The sequence below is a fragment of the Mirounga angustirostris genome, unplaced genomic scaffold (assembly GCF_029215605.1).
Source record: "Mirounga angustirostris isolate CCGP_5_RB_7025 unplaced genomic scaffold, mMirAng1.0.hap1 SCAF_1, whole genome shotgun sequence".
In the NCBI taxonomy this organism is placed as follows: Eukaryota; Metazoa; Chordata; class Mammalia; order Carnivora; family Phocidae; genus Mirounga; species Mirounga angustirostris.
In genome coordinates this window covers 184861192-184879957 of record NW_026991709.1, presented here as the reverse complement: position 1 = coordinate 184879957, position 18766 = coordinate 184861192, and the positions used below count along the sequence as shown (strand labels likewise).

The 18766-nt window shown below is 41.5% G+C and overlaps 1 protein-coding gene across 5 annotated transcripts in view; it reads left to right on the top strand.

Moving 5' to 3' along the window:
* The window catches only part of ATXN7 (ataxin 7), a 139017-nt gene that overhangs the window by 29196 nt on the left and 91055 nt on the right, over nt 1-18766 (top strand). For 2 of the 5 annotated variants that reach the window (XM_045862021.3, XM_045862022.3), the window contains exon 2: nt 5304-5402. The gene's annotated coding sequence lies outside the window, so the exon portion shown is untranslated. Of the gene's footprint in view, nt 1-5303; nt 5403-18266; nt 18410-18766 lie in introns of those variants that run through there. The other 3 variants (XM_064594188.1, XM_045862023.3, XM_064594199.1) reach the window with 2 other exon arrangements.

The window sequence follows — 18766 nt, the reverse complement described above, 5'->3', positions numbered from 1 at the left end:
AATTGCTGTGCAGGGTAGCAGTAGAAGGAACGGTTTTCAGCTCCACATTAGTATGCAGCTGCCACAGTTCTGCCCCTTTTGGGCCTCATCTCACAAGTCTCAGTTTTTTCTCTGCTAAAGGAGGATCATAAAAGTTCCTACATCATAGAACTGGGAAGATGAAGTGAGAATGCATGTAAAGGGTTTACTGTGTGTTGAAACTGGGTGCGCAGTAAGTGCTTAGTGAATGTCAGCCACTGTTAGTGTCCTGTGCTTTTGTAATAGACCTGCAAATCTACTGACTTGAGCAAGTATTTTGCACAAATTGGAGAATTATTGACAGTTTTACTATTCTTTTTGTTTTTCCTTTAGGCTAATGGTGAAATAGTGTACTATAGTCACACTTGACGGACAGATGGCTTACCCCTCAGCTAAACGGGCAGTGGGGGGGGGGGGGAGGGCGGTTAACCTCAGTGAAGCCTGGCAGAAATGGGGCTTGAGATAGGAGAGCCATGTGACCCAAAATGGCAAGGGAAGTGAGGGATGGCTACACTGAAATCTTCCTGAGAAGGGAGGGGCTGGTGCCAGGCACTGGCAGGAAATGGAGGCTCCTTTTACACAGTTTCGCGGAGGGTCAAGAAAGCCCTATGACTAACTGCGGAGACTAAAATGTATCCTTGAAACCTAGGCCAGAGGTATCGGAGTCCTTACTAGTAAGCGATTTCAGCTCCCTGTTTAGCGGTTATGTTTTCATGCTCTCATTTGGTGTTCAGTGGAGTGACCCTGAGAGCAGGCCCTGTTGCTCAGTAGGTGGGAACACTCCAGCTCACCTTTGAAGAGGTGGAGACCCAGAAGCACCGTTGAAAAGTCTGGTTGTGTGGAGTATAGAGTTTCATTCTTAAATTTGCTTTGCCAGGGAGAAAGCCTGTCAGGGTGAAAGCAAGAAAGAGAATGAGTAAACTCAGGGCCACGCTAATTCATATTTTTGGAGAATTACAGGGGACAAGTAATCTGTTTTTAAAATGTTTGGTCTGTGGTGTTTCATGTGGGAGAAGAGCCTGAGGATTATCACATAGGCTAAAGGTCACACACAGGAGATAGGTGTATAAAGAAAACAAGTGATGCAGCCAGGTGGGAACTTTGAAAAGAATGTGCCCAGTGAGTGACAAGGGGTGGCCCATGACAGCATCCCAGTTATTCCCCCGTGCAGGGGAGCTGCCCCCTGGTGGCCACATTTTTTAACTTTCCAAGAGAAAAAGGAAATACGGAATTTTATGTAAGCCTTCCCACCTTTTAAATATTAGCGACAAATCCCTTTTTTCCTCTAAGATCGCTAAAGTAACAGAGACAGTAAAGTGACCTGTTTTAGGCCTGTGGACTCTGTTTGCAGCGAGCGTCAAACAGTGGAGAGAAAAATGTGCAGTCCAGGCTGCGCAGCTGAATACACGGTCAGCTCTGGTGCCAGGCGCGGTGCCTGGCATGGAGCACATGCTCAGCATGTTTTTGTTGAATAAATAAATGGGGCAAACCTCTGTTGCTAGTCATTCTTTCCATGTGTAGAATGGAGTGATTGGAGTGAGCCTCCCCTTAGCTCTAACTTAGAAGATAGAAGAGGGCGCCTGGGTGGCTCAGTTGGTTAAGCGACTGCCTTCGGCTCGGGTCATGATCCCGGAGTCCTGGGATCGAGTCCCACATCGGGCTCCCGGCTCGGCGGGGAGCCTGCTTCTCCCTCTGACCCTATCCCCTCTCATGCTGTTTCTCTCTCTCTCTCTCAAATAAATAAATAAAATCTTTAAAAAAAAAAAAAGAAGATAGAGGATCCAGTCAGAACTTGTATTGCCCTCCTTGCAGGACCCTCTCTACCCTGTTCTCTTCCCTTTCATGCCCTCTCCAAGCACCTAGGGTACCTAGGGGTTCAAGCTTCTAGATTTTAAGAAGGTTTAAGAAATAAAAAGAAAGTTCGTATTGTTACACTTCAATACAAGACTGATTCAGTTTAGCCTGGTTTTCTTTCCTCTATCATGGTTAGTGCATTTTTGTTTAATTTTGACAGACTTGACTGTATAATAAGTGATCCAGATTATAGTGAGGCTCACACAGAATCTTACAAGTACATAAAAATGTTCTAGAAAATAAGTCCTTTTCCCTATAAAGGTTGATATAACATTGCTCATGTAACAGTGTGGGCTTTTCTCTATTTAAAGATAATGAGAGAATTTTTCTGAACCCTTGGGCATTTCGCAGACCCTTCTTTTACAACAAATTCTGGTGATATCTGCCCTTTTTAAAATAAAAGTTTTTACTGTCTTGAGCAAGATTATTTTTGTTGCACTTATCAAGAATCAGTTAACATTTAAGCTCAGAAGAGGGGAGCCATTTACAGGTCCGTGGGATTCTTAAACCCTTGGGAAAGGAAATGCTTTGGGCCTCTGGAGGACCGTACCTGGGACAGGAAAGTCCAAGAACAACCCTCCCCCACCCCACCCCCCAACACCAACTGTTTCCCTTTCTCTTCTCTGGGATTTCATGGCCTCCTGGGTTGGATTCTCTCTGAGCAGCATGTGTATTCTTCTCTTTGCTGACTGGCTTTTTCTTACAGACTGAGAGTGCATGAGGGTAGCTTGCAGCTGAGACCAGAGTAGACCCTCTTCATTCCAAATTCTAGTTCCAAGGAGAACAAATGGAATGTCTCAGTTTGGGTCATGTGTCCAACTTCAGCCAAAACAGAGGAGGAGTTTGGAGTCGCATAATACAAATACCATTTGGCAGGGAGTTGAGAATTACATAGTACTTAGAAAAAAGGGTCACCATGGGCTAGGCAGCTCCTCTAGAGAAGAAAGGCATCTTCTACAGTCTTGCCCCCTCTCCCCGCCAAGTAAATAAACATATGCATCTCTCAGGACTTTGGAGAAATTCAAGTTATATATTTTTTTCTTTTTTAAAGATTTATTTATTTGAGAGAGAGAGAGAATCTCAAGCAGATTCCCCTGCTGAGCACGTAGCCTGATGCGAGCTTGGCTCCATCCCAGGACCCCGAGATCATGACCTGAGCCAAAACCAAGAGTCAGACGCTTAACTGACTGAGCCACCCAGGCGTCCCTATATCTTTTTTATTTACTTCTCTCCCATCTTTGCCTGTCATTTAAAAACTATCTTATTGAAAATTATATTTATTGAATGTTTGTTACATAGTAAGTGGTGAATGAATAAAAGCTGTCCAGTTTTATGTTTCTATTCTTCAAAAATGCTCTCCAGTCTACCTTTTAAACAATTATCTCTTTGTTGTTTTTTTTATAAATTTTTTTTTTTTTAATTATCTCTTTGTTTTTGCAAAACAAAATTAAGTTGCTGTTTAGGCAGTTTGGTGTACTGGTAAGGGAACTAAATAACATCAGAGGCCTCCATTCTAGTTCCAATTCCAAACCATTTATTTACTGGGTAATCTTGAGCAAATTATGACCTCTCTCAGTCTGTTTCCTTGCTAGTAAAATGGGGACCCTAACAACAGCTTTTTTGAGCACAATGTTCTTGTGAAGATAAAAAAGGAGAACATATACAAACATAGGATAGTTGTCTTTCTACCCCCTGTTCTAAGAGAAGTTGCTATTTTTAAATGCTTATTTTTAGTAACTGCCACTACCTTTTTTTCCTCTAAGAATAGAGTTTCCCTTAAAGCATTTTTAAGGTATGCAGGCTAGTAAATGGTGAATTCTTTTAAAGGTAAATGCTGTCCTGGGGGCGATCTCACAGCACCCCAGATCTGATGACTTCCTTGCGTACTTTGGGGATAAGGCTGGAGTGTCCTGATGGAAAACGGAAAAATAGCTTGACCTAATGAAATCCTATCAAGCACAGAGTTTAATCTGATGCCAGTGTTGTTTCACCTCCAGTCTGCTCTGAAGGAATCCCTGGCAGCGGGCTGAATGGTTATCTCTAACCTAACATCTTTATTGGCTGTCTCTATCCTGGTGATTTGTAGCTTCCTTTGAGTGATTTTGCATAGCTGTAAAGTGTTTATGATGCAAAGAAATGAATTTTGGCTCAGGACAGACATGTTAAGCAAGATAGTGGCTTTTATTGGAAATAAGGCAGAAAAAGAACGCTAAAATGGAAATCAGAGAAAACTTTTAAAAGACAGGAGACTAGGAAGGAATTAGAAATCTAGGGAAGAGAAACATCTGGCTTATAAAGATTGGAGGAATGATTACTGAATGCTTACATTACTGAATAACATTTTGTGGATGAATGAAACTGAAACTGTTTTAAAAAGCGAGAGGGAAAGGATATGATCCAGGAATAACTTAAGAGCCAATAAAGATAATTATGAATAAATGTTCAAAACATGGTATAGAATTTCAGCTGCTGACTTTCAGAGATGCTTTATTAGTGTCTCAGGCCATAGAAATTTTTGGCTTACTATCTTAGAGTGTATGAAAGTAAATAAAAGTTAAGCAAAACAATCTTCTTGCTACCCATCCTTGGTATATAGGTTGTAAGGATCATAGGAAGCGAAGTGTATTAATGGTGAATTTTTCATATGAAATCATCCTGCCTTGTGCTTTACACCTTGACAGCATCTGCTTCATAGCATGTCATTACCTGTATTTGCTCTTCTTTCTCTTGTGCTGCATGTCAGACTTGAAAACCGGCTTCATTTCGAACTCTAGTTTGTTAACCTCCAATCCCTTGACTCCTTAACTCAGTGCTCCTCTCCAAATTAATTTTAATAGGAACCACATTCTACTTGAAATATATATGTATGCATAACTATGAAAATACGTGCATGATGAAACACATAATTCCCTTGTGCTTTTTAGGAGGATGGCTTAATTGAGTTTTTGTTTTCTATTTGTAGTGTTATGAATTGCTTTTTTTAAATTGCTGAATAATAAAGGACAGAGTGAGCTCTCCAAATAATAATCTCATTCAGTGTTGTGTGTGTTTTAAATTTGTGATACTGACAGGTTTCATAGGAGCAGGCTTTCTGAGTAACCACTTCAAAAATTAAGTGAAAAGTCATTAGTGGCAAATTACACACAATGATTTTAAGCCCCAGGAGACTTCCCCTATGTACACATTGAATAGTCATTTGTTCTTAGGTTATTGTAAATATAGCCAGTTAAATTCACTGTAAAAAGGGAAAAAAAAAAAAACCAAACTGAATTGCATTTGTTGTGAAATTGGTAAAGTGCCTCTAATTTTAACAGTTTGGCATTTCAAAAGACATATAATAATTTTGGAACATCTGGCAGCGAATGAGATTGTAGATTCCTGACTAGCTTTATCCATTGTTTCATCCTTTTTTCCCTTTTCTCTTTTTGTAGATCTGAACAGAATTAAGAAGAAAGAACTTCCACAATTACAGCAGATGAAGATCCACTGGTAAATTGATCAGAATTTTTGGCCTGCCCTCCAAAGAAAAGGTAACTGGCTGTCCCAACATAGCACAGCTGAATAAATGCAGTGCTTCTGGTTATAATAGAGTTTGACTTTTACCAAAGGATGATAGTTTAAAGTTCAGGGTATCTGAATAAGATATCCAGTATAACCCTGAAATGATCTTAGTAATATGAAATGACAGTGAATTTAAGAATACAATATTTTTTGGTGTGTGTGTCAAAAGAAAAAGTGCTAAATAACCACCCCCAAACTTATTAACACTGTAGGAGGACTTTGGAGATAGGAACATTTCCCACTCTCCATCTCTATCTACCTTTTCCTAGGAATTTATCCAAGGACATGCTCATGTGTTTCTGTTCAGTTCCACTTTCCCTCACTCCTGTTTTCTTCTCTCTGTAAGGAATGCCGACCCAGCTGCTCAGAGCAGGGAAGATCCTAAGCAAATTTTAAAATAGGCAGGAGTTCTTCAGACATACGCTCTGGGCCCAGTGCCTTTGCCCAGATTGCCAGGCAGTGTGTGCTCATGAGCAGTCCTAGATCACTACAAAAATAGCAGCCACTATTAATTGAGTTTCTCACTACATATTTGCCATTGTGCATTTAATATATGGGGAGGAGGGCGGTAATTTTCACATACTGTGAAAAAGAGGAAGAAATTCCTGGAGGAATTATTATTACAACAAAAAAAAAAAGTCCATTTTCCCATCTACTCCTGAAAAGAATGAGGGCGCTTGAATTTAAGATGCAGTTTAAGATGAGTCACTGAGGGATAAAACTGAACATGATCCAAATAGGGAAGACCAAAGGAGTTTCAGCTTCTGAAATGGATCAACTTGTGTATTTAGGCAACAAATGCAGTGCTTCAAACAGTTTTAGGCAACTGTAGCAAAGATGGAAACATTTTGAACAACATGAACGTTCATCCTCAGAGATAACATTTTGAACATTACAAACAAACAGGAGCTTCAGGGAGGATGTAGCAGTTCTGTTTAGGTGCTTAGAACAAGTGACTGGATAACTCTGAAGTCTCTACCTTCAAAAGGGGCCCTTAAAATTTTCTGACCTAAAGCTGAAAGGCCAGCATTTCAGAAGTATCCTTCAGGGATCATCAAAGTCATCACAAAGGATGGCATTCATTGTGGAATGTCTGGAAAGTGCCAGAAGAGCCACATTTTCCTAGATGGTGGCGAGCAACTGGCAGTGGGGGGGGAGGGGAGGTAGAGAGAAAACACATTTGACTGAAATGCTAGAGGAGCTCTTTAGTCTGTAGTTGTTCATTGAGCTTCTACTGTGAGCAGAGGGATTGTCCTTGAAGAGGAAAAGAGAATAGGAGGTGGTTTTCACAGGCTACAATTATGACTTATTCTTTTTTGAGTAGTATTCAGATGAAAGATTAATTTGATACCAGGAAATCAATGACAAGGGGCAGGGAAGGAAGAAGCATAACAAACTCAAGTCCTCAGGAAGAAGTGTGACAAACTCAAGTCCAGACAGGTAGAGGAATGAAATGCGCCAGGTAGAACTGCGAGGAACTGTCAAATTCATGACCAGTCTGAAAGGGCAGCCCCTTTTCAGTGCCAGCTGATTATAGGCCCAGTACCATTCAGCAAATGTTTCTTGAGTGCCCACCTGTGTCATGCTGTGCTCTCTGGGCATTGGGGATTAATTAGTAAATCAGAGGGACAAAAGTCCCTGCCATTGTGCCACCTACTTTTTCATGGAAAGAAACAGATAATAGAAAATCTAGTAAGTAATTATAGTATACTAGATGATGATAATTGGTTAGAAAAAGCAGGTCAGGGTAATGAGAATCAGGTGTGCTGATGAGGGGTGAACTTGCAGCATTAAATAGGGTGTCAAGGGGATGCCTGGGTGGCTCAGTCGATTAAGCACCTGCCTTCAGCTCGGGTCATGATCCCAGGGTCCTGGGATTGAGTCCCGCATCAGACTCCCTGCTCAGTGGAGAGCCTGCTTCTCCCTCTGCCTGCTGCCTCTCCCTGTTTGTGCTCTCTCTCTCTCTGACAAATAAATAAAATCTTTAAAAATAAATAAATAAATAAATAAATAGGGTGTCAGGGTAGGCTTTTTGAGAAGGTGAGATCTGTGCATTAACGATGAAGGAGGGAACATTTCATGCAAAGGCCTAAAGCAGGAGTCTGCCTGGGCCTTCCGAGAAAGGAGAGGGCCAGAGCTGCGTGAGCAGGCAGGAGAATGATAGTAAATAAAGTCAGACAGGTACAAGACCAGTGGGTACAGCCTTAAAGGCCATCCCTCAGGCCTTTTATTCTGGGAGGAGAGGAAGGCCACTGGAAGGTTCTGAGTAGAGGAATGGCTTGATCTGGCTTGTTTGGTTTTTTTTTTTTAAGATTTTATTTATTTATTTGACAGAGAGAGAGAGCACGCGTGTGTACAAACGGGGAGTGGCAGGCAGAGGGAGAGAGAGGCAGGCTCCCTGCAGAGCGGGGAGCCTGATGCAGGACTCAATCCCCGGACCCGGATCCCACCGGGGCTCGTGACCTGAGCCCAAGGCAGACGCTAAACCGACTGAGCCAGCCAGGCACCCCTGTGACTTCTGTTTTAATAAAAGTGCTGTGGCCACTATATTGAGATAGGCTCAAGGGGGCAAGGGTAAAAACCAGTTAAGCTGTGGGTATTGTAATAAGCCAGGCAAATTTTTAAGGGAACTGAACTTGACTTCAATTATTTCCTTGAGTTTTTCAATGATAGCAACTAATTTAAGAAAGAAAACAGTTTGAGTAAACCTAAATAAGTCTGGGATTCTGCCATCTGCTGACAGTTTGCTACCTCACCTATAGAAGTGGAGAAGGAATTCAAAGGGTGAGAACTTCGGGGCAGGCTAAATTGGGGAGGGTAAGAGTTGATTTGAAACTCATGTGAAAGTTTGACTTTGTTTAGCTGGTAAAGCTGAAGGAAGGGAAAGATAATGGCATGCAACTATTCATGATAGCCAAAAGGTAGCAACAACCTAAATGTCCCTCACTGATGAATAGATAAATTGTGGTACTTCTACACAATGGGATATTATTTAGCCATAAAGAGGAATAAATTATAGATATGTGCTCCAACATGGATGAACCTTGAAAACATTATGCTGAGAGAAGCCAGACACAAAAGGCCACATATTGTGTGGTTTTAATTATGTGAAATATCTAATATAGGCAAATCTATTGAGACAAAACAGATGTGGTTTCTACAGGCTGGAGGAGGGATGGGTGAAGGGGAGTGACTGCTTAATGGGTACAGGGTTTCCTTTTGGGGTGGTGAAAATGTTCTGGAACCACATAGTGATGATGGTTATAGCATGCTGTGTATGTACTAAATGCCAGTAAGTTATACACTTTAAAGTGGTTAAAATTGTGAATTTTGCCTCAATTAAAGAAAAAAGAATGGTACGCAGAAAAACATTTGAGGGATGTCTATTTTAGGTCCTGTTTAGCTCAAGTGGAGACTTTGTAAGGGGGACAGATGGATGGTAAAGCTGGAAAAAGGATGTTGGGCCAGGTAATGAAAGGTGTTGCCTGCTAAGCCAAGGAGTTTAGAATCTCTTCTGTTGGCAGCTGTGAAGTATAGCAGCGTATATTCCATGAGAAAGAATGAGACTGAAGAGGGGCACCTGGGTTAAGCAGCTGCTTTCAGCTCCGGTCATGATCCCAGAGTCCTGGGATCGAGCCCCATGTCAGGCTCCCTGCTCAGTGGAGAGCCTGCTTCTCCTTCTCCCTCTGCCTGCCTCTCTGTCTACTTGTGCTCTCTCTCTCTCTCTGTCAAATAAATAAATAAAATCTTAAAAAAAAAAAAATGAGACTGAAGAGAGGTTGGTACTTTGGGAATCCCAGCTTCTGTGTTTCAAAGCAAAATAAATGGATTCTGGCCTTATCAGTCTGTGATAATTGCTATTCACTTGGTAAAATTTTGTGACAATCATACAAAGGTCTCAAACAAAATTAATTTAGAGTTTCTCCTTTAAAAAATATCCATATTATAGTTCCTGGTTTCATAAAAGGTTGTTGTTAAAAAAATTAAGGTAACTATGTGAGGGGAATGGGATGTGTCAACTAACCTTATTGTAATCATTTTGCAATAAGTGTATCAAAATATCATGCACATCTTAAACTTACATGTTATATGCCAATTATAATCCAATAAAGCTGGAAGAATTGAAACATTATATAAATATATATGTTAATAAAAATCCCTTTAATTACATTCTTTCACTTCCTGTTCCCCGTAAGTCCAGAGTTATCTAGACTGTTTTCTATGCATAGACTTGTCATCTTTATCACTATTACTGTTTCACAAAAATAGGCACATATTATGTATAGTATTTTGCATGTTGCTTTTAAAAATTTTTACCTTAGCTGTCTTTCCACTTCTTTCTTTTGGACTGCTACATTATATGCTAACTTCATTTGTAAAAACAAACAAAAAATGAAAAGCAAATGCTATTTACCTCTATTACAAAGAGGATGAGGTATAAAATATAAAAGTAGCTAACAATGAGTGCTTACTATGTGACAAGTGCTCTTCTAAGCATATTACATAATTGACTCCTTGTAACAACTTCATAAGGTAGGATACTGTTATGGTACTGCATAGATGAGGTGTAGATACTGTTACAGTCCTCTTGTTAGAAGCTAACTGAGGCAGAGACAAAACCTGTCCTGTTAAGGTCCAGAGTTAGGCAGTGGCAGAGATGGGCTCCAGGACAAGTTTCAGCTCCCACTGATGGTTGTCCTGAGGGACCTTGTGGCCAATGGTGTGAGATCGTAGAGATTTTTCAGAAGTCAATCTGGAATTTTGTGTGAAATTTTCCAAGTTTAATGCTGGCTTTAAAAAAAATTTTTTTAAATTGAGCTATAATTCAAATACCACAGATTTACCCATTTAATAGTTTTTAATATAGTCATAGTGTTGTATAACTGTCACCTCTATGTAGGTCTGAACATTTTCATCACTCCCAAAGGAGGACCTTATTTCCATTAAGCAGTAACTCCTCATTTTCCCCTCCCCTCAGGTCCTAAAAGCCACCCATTTGTTTTCTGTGTGTATAGATTGGCCTATTCTGGACATTTTATATAAATGAGATCATATAATATGTGGCCTTTTGTGTCTGGCTTCTTTTACTTAGCTTGTTTTTCAGGCTCATCTATGTTGTAGCATGTATCAGTACTTTACTCCTTTTGATGGCTGAATAATAGTCCATTGTGTAGATATGCACAGTTTTATTCATTCATCAATTGATGGGCACTTGGATTGCTTCTACCTTTTAGCTATTGTAAGTAATGCTGTTAAGAACATTGGTGCACAAATCTCTGAGTCCTTGCTTTCAAATCTTTTGAGTATATACCTAGAAGCAGAATTATAGGATCTTATTGTAAATCTGTGTTTAACCTTTTGAGGGACTGCCAAACTGTTTTCCACAGGAGTTGTACCAACCATACAAGAATTCCAGTTTTTCTGCATCTTTGCCAAGACTTGTTATTTTCAGTTTTGTTTTGATAATAGACATCCTAATGGTTGGGAATTGGTATCTATTGTGGATTTTATATGTATTTCTCTCTTTTTTTAAAGATTTTATTCATATGACAAAGGGGGAGAGAGAGAGCGCGCACGCACAAGTCGGGGGAGCAGCAGGAAGAGGGAGAAGCAGACTCCCCGCTGAGCAGGGAACCTGATATAGGGCTTGATGCCAGGATCCTGGGATCATGACTTGAGCCGGAGGCAGATGCTTAACCCACTGAGCTACCCAGGCGCCCCCATATATGTATTTCTCTAATGAAAAATGATATTAGGTATCTTTTCATTTGCTTGTTGGTTATTTGTGTTATCTTTTTGGACAAATGTCTGTTGAGATCCTTTGCCAATTTTGAAAATTAGATTATTTGCCTCCCCCTCCCTTTTTGGATTGTAAGAATTCTTTATACATTCTAGATACAAGTCCCTTACTAGATACAAGATTTGCAACAATTTTCTCCCTTTGGGTTGTCTTTTTACTTCCTTAAAGGTGTCCTTTGAAGCACAAAGGTATAATGGTTTTGGTGAGCCCGGTTTATCTATTTGGCTCTGTTTTTAAGAAATACCTGGTAAATAGGATTCCAGCTTACTAACCACTTATATGATTGCTGCTCTCTGCTGCCACTCCCCACAGGAACCATTTGGAAAAATCCTAATGCTTTGTGAAAATACCTGTTTTCTGAAGTGGAGAGAGGCAGGAGGCTCTGGAAAGTAGCAAAGGTAGATTCCTCACCAGTAGCAATTTTGTTTCAATTCTGTTTTTCTGCCCCTGCTGAAATTCCTTTACTTAGAGCAGTTTGGTGGGGAGGAGGCTATGGTGGAAAGTGAAGAGTCCTGCAGATTTTACATTGATCAAAAAAAGGTTAAAATAGGTTAAATAGGTTAAAATGTCAGAAACTTTGCCTTCTTTCATAGGTTGTGGCATTTAAAATCAGAATGGCCATGGGGATGCAGTAACTGTGTGTTTCTAGGAAGAAAGGTTTAGGGACCATCACATCTAGAAAGTCATTTGGGTTAAGGTCTCCCCTTCTGTATGAGAGGATACGTGTTAGAATAAGGGGTTGAAGACAGAAAACTGTGTTCATTCACTTACATGTTTAGTGAAAAATAGTTAAATCTGCATACCATTTATGTCTGCCAAGAAAAGGAAAGTTTTATTTTGGAGGTGGACAGGGGATGCAAGCCTTTGTGGAACAGTCTGTCCTTTGGGAAGCAGTACAAGCTCAGATGGCTACAGGATCAGGGGCACACAAACAATGGGGAAAAGTCAGGGGGGTTGTATTTGCGGAATCTAGGGCTTTGCTCAGAGCTGGAACTTTGCTGAGGAAAGAAGGAAGAAAGATGTGGTGTTCCTTCCCTTTGTACTAACACACCTGCACTGTTAGTCCTGGAGTTCAGCCTTAAGGCATTTTGCTGACTAGCTTTGGGAACTGGCCACCACACATCTTCAGTTCGTGGGTAGGTACATTCTAAGCTCCCAGTGACACCCTTATGTTGGGAATGCAAACGTTTGATTCCTGGGAAGATTAAGTGTATATCTCATTGCCACCTTGATTTCAGAGCAGGTACTCTTAACCCCAATCCATGAAGTCCTATGATTTAGAGGTGGAGATGAGTTCTCATGTGCTTAGTGTGAGGAATTGGGAAAGATTTTGTTAAAGAAATGGAGTTTAAAGAGGGACTTGGTTGAACAGTAGGATTTAAGCCAAGGGAGGCAAAGTTTTATAAATAGAGTGACCTTTATGAACAAAGCTTGGGCGCCGGGCTCTGGAGTGGGGAGCATGTTCAAAACCATAGATTGGTCATTTTGGCTGGACTGTAGAGTACCTGCTGGAGGGAACACAGTGGCCGTGGTGATGTGGAACCAACTTGAGAGGGCCTTGAGTGCCAGGAGAGAAGTTTTTATTGAATCCAGTGGTCAGTGGGGAGCCCCTAAAACTGGTAGAGTGAGGACTAACATAACTAAAGCCATTCTTCATTCTGCAAGACTGACCTGATAGTATAGCGTGGGTAGATTAAAATTGGGACTTTCTGTGTGACAGACACGGTGTTAATAAAAATAGCTAACACTTACAGGGTGTTTTTGTACTGTGGGGTTTGCTAATATTCCTCATAAAGTAGATACTCCTGTTAATTTTATAGATGAGGAAACAGGTACAGAGAGGTTAAATGGTTTCCCCAGAATTACACAGCTAGTAAGTGGTAGTACAGGGATTCAACCTGGGCAGACCAGCTCTAGAACTCATGTTCCTAACTGCTGGGCCCATAAGGTGGTGATATTTACAGTCACTTTAGTGAAAGCTGTATCAGCAGAAAGAAGACTTAGGAAATTATTTTTAACAGTGTGTTTAATCTTTGCATTTTATTATATCTGAGGCAGTGCACTAGGACTTTATATAGTCAGCTTCTTTTTATAGCTAAATGCTGGTCTTCTCCATTTTTCCCCATAAATTTTTTTCTAGACACCCCCCCCCTTTTTAAACTACTTAAAGCCTTTAAGTGAAGATTTTAAATCAAGTTTGTTCGTAGTTTAAAATTATAGGCCAGTATTAAATCCCTAGAAACATTTGGTCTTTATTCAGTTCAAAGTTAAAACTTATTATTTTGTATTTTTTTTAAAAAGATCTTATTTATTTGAGAGAGAGTGAGCAAGAGAGAGAGCATGAGCAGGGGCAAAGGGAGAGGGGGAAGCAGAAGCAGACTCCCCTCAATCCCAGGACTCCGGGATCGTGACCTGAGCTGAAGGCAGAGGCTTAACCGACTGAGCCACCCAGGCACCCCTATTATATAAATTTATTATATAGTATATAAAATTATATAAAATTTTCTCTTCCTTCAAATAGTTTGCTATTACTGGTGAATATTTCTTTGGGAGAATTCGCCTGTAGCTTACACATGTGATTAAGAAAACAAATTTCAAAATTTTGAATTTTTTGGCAACTGACACAGCTTGTAGAATGAATATGTATACAGGTTAAATCTTTAAAAAGGTAATTACCCTCATCTTTAAGTTTCCACCTTTGCAGCTATCCTTATTATTTCTAATTTTGCCCTTGATTGTCAGCCTTGCCAGCTACTGAGCTGAATTCAATTTCCTCCTTCCACTGTTCTCCCCCTGCTGGAATAGAGGTATTCATGACAGGCTGTAAGTATTTCACTAGAGGGAGCATGGTTAAAGGGTCCTTGCCTGCCAACCCCACATGCAGAAGAGAGCAGAGCCCTGGCTCTGGAGAAGAAAGAGGGAGGGAGAGAGAGAGGTGTGGTCAGAGGAGGAAGAGAGGAGATGAATAAAGGCTCAGCCAATTTTAGGAGAAATAAAGAAACCAAAGCCAACACATTCCTAATTCAGGGGATCTGAGTTTCTTGTTACTTAAATGACTACAGTCCTTTGGGGTTGATAAAGGAGAAGCTCTGTTACCAACCCTGTAATTTGCACAGATAAATATATTGTAGTTACTGGTTTTCAAGTTTATTAAAATGTTGTAGTGGGACCAGTAGGGTTTTTTTTGTTTTGTTTTGTTTTTCCAAATAAAATGGTTGGTTGTGTGGGGTCTTGCGTCTTAGAAGTTTTGGACAATTCAACCATTCTACATTAAACCAAATTTAAAGACTGGAAAAGATCAACTTCTATTTTTTTTCACTTAGTGATGCCTTTGGCCTTTGAACAAAGCATTTTACAAGTGAATCTGCTGTGCAAAGAATACTTTTTGTAAAGAGAGACCTTGTTACCCTTGGCACCTACTGGGAACATCCCTAAATTTGGATGGTGAAGTAAGGCCATATTTTAAATGCATCCCTGGAAGGGATGAAATGATCAGAATTTGGCAGCATTTCACTTCTGACGGCCTAGTTCTTATGCCACATACAGCCTAATTGGTGGTGACAGCCTTTTGCATAAGAGTATGTTGATGCATTAAATTTTTTTCCCACTTCTTACTCTTCTCAGGTCCTCAGCAAAATTACTATGTTGTGTTTACCAATTGTGCCGATCCGAGCACCAGGTATGTGTTAGGCAATCAGGAAGTATTTGATAAATTGAGTCCTCATTACTCAAACCTTATGAAACATGTCATTTACCTGTGCAGATGGATAGTGAATCCTCAGCGCTATCAGACATCATCAGTACCCTGGCAGGAACACTGATGGATAGCATACAAGGGACACTACTATATTAAAATAATTATATTAAATGAATACAAATTGTATTGGTAATTTACATTTTATATTTTTGGGGTAAGGAGGGGTATTTAGGTAAGAAGTCATCAGGTTTTTTTTATTATGGCCTGGTAGGTAAAATTTGACTTTCTGCTGTACTCTTATTTATAGACCGTGCCCTGTTTATAAGGAGTACTGTGGAAATGTTGCCCAGATTTGCATATCAGAACACTGTACTTTCTCAGCTACCAGTTTTGACTTTTGTTGGTGACTCATTTGAACTATTGGGAAACCCAAACCAAGTATGGATATCAGAATCTGGAAGGATTTAGGACTTATGGGTGAAGAGAGTGTAGTAAAATGCATTGGCTGCAGCGGAATAGAATTGGTGGGGGGCTGCCAAGAGTTGCCTGTTATTCTTTTGGTCCCCACATCTTCAACTTTAAATTCAAATAAATTTCACAGGTAAGAATTGATCTGGATTGCTTAGTTTGATATTAGACACTTATATATAGGGTTTATTTTGTGTTAAGCTTTGTACCAAGTGCTTTCTATGGATCGTTTCCTCAGAAGAAGCTTGGCTTTATCTCCATCTTACCTATTAGGAAGCTGAAGTGCAGACAAGTTAGATTAGGTCATTTGCTGTGGTTACACATTTTGTAAGTGGAAGAGCCAGTAGATGGACCCAGAAAGAATTTATAGCACCTACCTTCCAGAGCCCTCCTCCATTGTCCTTATTTGTAAGTTGCAAGTAGTACAACTTCTACCTTATACAGTTTTGAATATTAATTGAGATAATGCAGTAAGGTACCTCTGGCAATGCTTGGCACCTAGTAGGTACTCAGTAACTGATAGTCGTTATTAGTAACAGTTTCTCTTAATAACTATCATAATGCTAAGAGGATACTTAGTATTTTTCACTTAAAGCCCTATTGTGTTTTCTTTATTAAGCTACTCAAAAACTGTGAAGAAAAAAAAGAGGTATTGAGCAAGAGTAAGGACAGAAGGTGAAGTATTATAAAGTGCCATGTTGAGCCCATTGGCTAGAGGTTATATTAATGAATCTTGAAGGATTTTCACATGTAAAAAGAGGGAAATCAATCATTGTCTTAGGGAAGTCGGTCTGTACTTATGTTTGCCATTCTTCCCCTTATTTCTGTTCTCACATTGTTTTCTCAGAGATCAGAAGGGCTGTACTCAAACAGGCAAGCTCCCTTTGGTATCTATATAGCTGGGTGGCCCTAAGTTGTTTTTTTTTAATGGCAGCTCCAAATGACATTAAAATTCAAATTTTCATTTATCTTAAACATTGAACTACAAAATTCAAAGCAATTAATAAACCGTGTACTTTAATCTAGGAACACTGAGAAATTGGGCATTTTTATGTAATTCTACAAATTCTTCAGTGATTTGGGATGAATGAAAAGTTGAAAGTGCACTAGGGACTTCCTCTTCCAATATTGAGGGCCTATATCAAGAGGTAGGAACCCTATCAGTGTCAAGGGAATTGTATGTTTTGTCCAGGTGTTTTTCTCACTGATAACTCATGTAGGAAGTTAAAGCCTTAAAAATTTGTTTTTTTATCCTTCCAGTAATTTCCACCATTTTTGGTTATTTTGTTTTTACTACTTTTTTTTTTTTAAAGATTTTATTTATTTATTTAGAGAGTCGGAGTGTGTGACTGCTGGGAGGAGTAGAAGGAGAGGGAGAGAAAGAATCTCAAGCAGACTCCACACTGAGCACAGAGCCAGAGTGGGTCTCCATCTCATGACCCTGAGATCATGACCTGAGCCGAAATCAGGAGTCAGACACTCAACTGACAGGGCCACCCAGGCGCCCCTGTTTTTACTGGTTCTTAGATAAGGACAGGAAGCATGCATAATTTCACTTTTTGGAACTTATGTTTGCATTAAATCCAGGAAAAGTTATACACCATTATTTCTAAATCTTTTTAAAATAAAAAAATGTGTGTGTGTGTGTATTTTTTAAAGCTTGTAAAATTTCAGTGGAAACCCTTTCTTATAAGAGCCCTGCATTAAGTTTGGATTGCAATCACATTTCCTTCTTAATTTCTGTTCTTATTTAAACATTTTCGTTTCTGCAAGTTGGACTTTGTTTCTTTAGCAGAACAACAGATGTTCGAGATAAAAAACATGAAACCCTCTTCCTCCCCACCTAGAGAAAGCACCTGTAAGCAAACAAGTGTGACACATGTGCTGATATTATTGCCATGTGAAACATGATCAAAATTCTTGTTCTGTCTCAGGCTTCAGATTCTCACATCAGTGAGACAGAGCACTTATTGAAGGTGGCTGCTGTGGTCTGCTACTGTTTCAAGTACTTCACATGCTTTAGTTCATTAAGCAGCCTTTTATTCTGCTATCTTTACCTATCACTTAACACTTAAGCAAAAGCTTTACATCCTGTGTGTGTGTGTATGTGTATGTGTGTGTTGGGGAGGAGTGCTAAATTTTGTGGGCTAGTGCTTAATTTAGTGTACAAAATCTGACAAAACACTATCTTCTAGACACGTTATCTAGGAATGCTGTATATTCTCCAAGCCCTGGGTTCCTGCCCTGCCCAAGCAAAGGCAACCATAAAGAGGGAGGGACCAACAACTCGAATTAAAAATGAGTACGATTTTAAAAATGGCAAGATTGTTTTGTTTTGTTTTAATTTTCGGGGCGAACAAATCACTTCTGGGGGCAGTGAAAGGGTAAATAGAGAAATGTTGCATAGTGTCTCCAAAACATGTACATGGATTTCCTTCGTCTCTCTCTCTCCCCATCTTACACTGATTTCATGGTCTCTTTGCTAGACGAGAAGTTCAAGTTCCCAGGGCGCATGCTGTGACCTCTAGTGGTGGGCATCGGGCAAACACCAGGCTTCAGGCTGACACCTGGGATGGCACCTGGGCCGCATTTCCTTGCCGGCCCGTGGTTTCCTACACATTAGGCGGTGGCTTGCCATTCATGCTTTTGACAGCTGCGCGACCGCAGGCGAGCGGAGAGCGAAGTGCTCCCTGCATCAGCCCCTGCGCCCCGGTCCGAACCCCCGGGTGAGAGGGCCCGACGGCGACAACACTCGATGGTGTTCCGGGGCCCGCCGGCCGGCTCCTCCGTAGGTGGCTGCGTTTCCGACTTCGCCCTGGCTCCACTCCGGGGGCTTGACGTGCAAACTTCGCCGGAGCGAGCTGAGAGGGAGGGACCGGCGAGGGGGAGGAGGCGGCGGGAGGCGCCTCTGCTTAAGGGAGCCGGCCGGGCGCCGCCGCTCGGACGGACGCGCGGACGGAAGGAAGGAGCGGGACCGCCGGGCCCGGCCCGGGGATGCGAGCGGCCTCAGGGTGGGCAGCCCGAGGGTCGGGGTGCGTCTTTGGGCCTCCCCGCCGCGGGCAGCCGTGACGGAGGCAGCTCCGGGCGCCGGCCTCCGTGCGGGTCTCGGCGGCAAAGGCCGGCAAGGGACCCTGTGCCGCGGTGGCGGGCCGCCGCCGGCTCGTCCCCTCCCCCGAGGGGCCGCGGGAGTCGAAAGCGAAAGCGAGCCCGCGCCGCGGACTTTGCGCCCGGGGCGGGGGGTGGCCTCGGAGGAGGCGGGTTGGGAAGGCTGGGCGGCCGGGGGGCGCTGTCAGCCCGCCCCACCCGGCCTGCGGGCCGCGCACGCCGCCGGAACTCCCCGGCGCCTCCTTAAAAGCGGCCCCCGCGCG